The sequence below is a fragment of the Lipotes vexillifer genome, unplaced genomic scaffold (assembly GCF_000442215.2).
Source record: "Lipotes vexillifer unplaced genomic scaffold, Lipotes_vexillifer_v1.1 scaffold204, whole genome shotgun sequence".
Lineage (NCBI taxonomy): Eukaryota > Metazoa > Chordata > Mammalia > Artiodactyla > Lipotidae > Lipotes > Lipotes vexillifer.
Genome location: NW_006777418.1, coordinates 1,520,606 through 1,523,485, shown reverse-complemented (window position 1 = coordinate 1,523,485; position 2,880 = coordinate 1,520,606).

Below are 2,880 nucleotides of genomic sequence, written 5' to 3'. Positions count from 1 at the left end.
CGCGCAGGCTCAGCGGCCATGGCTCACGGGCCCGGCCGCTCCGCGGCACGTGGGATCCTCCCGTACCGGGGCACGAACCCGCATGCCCTGCATCGGCAGGCGGACTCTGAACCACTGCGCCACCAGGGAAGCCCCTCCATATTCTTCTGTACGTCGGGTCCTCTAGCTGCAAAGGAGGAGCCCAGCATTGTATCAGCAGTGCCCCTAAAATGCAGGACAGCACCCTCACACCTTTCCACTTGTCTGCCTGCCCACATAGCAACCTGTGGTGGACATTCTGTGGCTGTGTCGTATGCCCCTTTTCCTTAACTCCATTCTCAGTATTTGGAGACACCTCCACTCCTTCACTTGAAAGAGTAACCCAGGGGACTTCACGCATGCTTTCAAAGGCTCAAGCAGGAGTTAAGTCAAAAATTATTTACCTAAGGGCCCTTTCTGAGACCACCTCGTCCTGTCACCTACAGTGGAGAGCTGGGCTGAATGCCTAACAGATGAGTTCGGAGAGAGGTAAGATGACCATTTGCCAAATTTTCCTGCATAGCTGACTTCACTCCTCCTAGCTCTTCCTTACTCCTGATCAGATTTAAGCAGAGCCAACTATTGCAGCAAGAGATTGCTTTTGATGTTAAGCATATACCCTCCTATTAGGCATAAAAATTAATCTGTATTCAGTCATTGCGTGTAAGAAATTAAACCAGAGATTTTCCAAGGTCTGAGCCTTGTCACGAATAAGTATGTACAAGCTATGTTAATGCCGTGCTTAAACACACTATAATGTCATGGGGAAGATGAATATCTGCCCTTCTGCTTTAGATCTGAGGTTAGATTGGGTAAGTCTGTGCCAGGCTCATCTAGAGCTAGACTGCAAGCAAATCACCTTCGCCGAGATCAGACCTGATAATGGAAATGAAGTCACCCAGCTAAAATGTGTTGAGCCTTACAAAAGACTTCCTCCATGCTCCTGTTTATATAGGCAAATTACTCATCCCGGTGGCTCCTAGGTCACTGTACGTGCTGAGCCTCTGCCTGCTGATTTTGAGCCAGCGATTTACCACAACTAAAGTTTTATTAAAAATGTACCCTCTGCTCTTCGGAGAACAAATATGAAAATCTGGTTTCTGAAGATATCGGAGCCATTTATTTTTGAATTTGGCAGCGCTGGCTGTGAACACTGATCCAGGATGGATCTCTTCTATGGAAGGTGGAGTTATGTATTTTTCAGAACAAGGTTTTCTCCTTTCATCCACAAGAAGCAATAAAATATTAAATATGATGTAAAAAAATTAAAACATTTTGGAAGAGAAAGAGCAAGCAAATCACATACTCTGAGTGGCAACCACTGCAGGGGGCCTCTCTGACAATAGGGAAGAGAAAGTGGTTGGCACCAGGGCCCTCTGATCATTGCATCTGTTCCCCAGCTTCCCTGCAGAGCTGGCGGCCCCACGCTGGGTGAAAACACTGGCTTCTCCCCGGCCATAAAGCGGACAGGAACAGATGGGGCATCTTTGAGGTGGCTGTCCAAGACCGGCCAAGACCCGCTTATGGAACACTAGGACAACTAATTGAAAAGTGAGAAAGTCAGCCAGCTAGCTAGTTAGCTGCTTCCTTTTCACACGTGTGAAGAGATGGTCTGGAATGAGAAAGACTTGGTTAGGACTTGTAGCCTAACCGCTTACTCAGTATGTGGTCTTGGAAAAATTACTTATTACTTACTGCTCTGAAGTCCATTTTCTCTTCAAGGAAAATAGAGATTATAATATCCAGCATCCACTTGGAGGTATCGACTGCAATCATTAATGTGAAGCACCTGGACTAAAGTAGGGATTTATCCCAGTCATGGTAACAAACACTTACACAGCACTGTTCCTTCCCAAGCAGTTTATGCGTTAGCTCATTTAATCCTAAAACAGCTGTATGATATAGGTACAAGTTTATCTCCATTTTACTGGTGAAGAAACTGAGGCACAGCAAGTTTAAGTAACTTGCCCTAAAACACACACTTGCTTATAAGATAGACTCAGGATTCAAACCCAGGCAGTCTGGTCCTGGTTCTCAATCTCTAGACCTGTACTCTTCACTTGGGAATCTCAAGTCTCATATGGATTAATGTTCATGTCCCCCTACCCATAGTAACAGTGTGGTTTTTCTTTCCACAGAGATAAAAGGGAGTTTTGTTACTGTTATTTTTGTTTAGACACGGCTCCCATGAATTTGAGAGAACATCTTAGGACTCTGCATTTCTTTTTCGCAGTGAGTGGCCTTTCTTTTCACTGTTAAAGAAATCCAAAACCCTTCAGGTTGAGACTATTCAGTTTAAGTCCATCATGTTCCAAGGGAAACCTGCTGATTCAGTTACAATGATGTACAATGGACAAACGACTGGGTATTTAGGTAGTTTTAATTTTTGTCAGGTTGTCAGGGAATTGTGGAGACATTCTAAAGCTGGAGAATCAAGACAATCAGATGCAATCCTAAAGTTATGATGTCAATGATAAGCTTAGATATCAATTGCCAACCAGCACGCTTTACTTAGCAAAAATGAGTCACTGTCAATTTTATGGGTGAAAACAAAAGGATACTATGTTAAATCAGGATCTTGCCCTGTCCTGATTTGTATATTTGTCTTGTTATACATTAACTGATGTGTTTTTGTAAATGTGAATATGGCAGTCATCAATAAACCTTTATGAGTGATTGAGTTAACCTCAAGTTACTGTAGCTTTAGTAATTGCTTGTTAGTTTAGATGCTAGAACTGCACATGTTGTGCATATTCTGATTTTATTAAAATAAAAAGTTGAACTGCAAAAAAAAAAAGTGCAAAAAAAAAAAAAGGGCTTCCCTGGGGGCGCAGTGGGTGGGAGGCCGCCGGCCCATGCAGG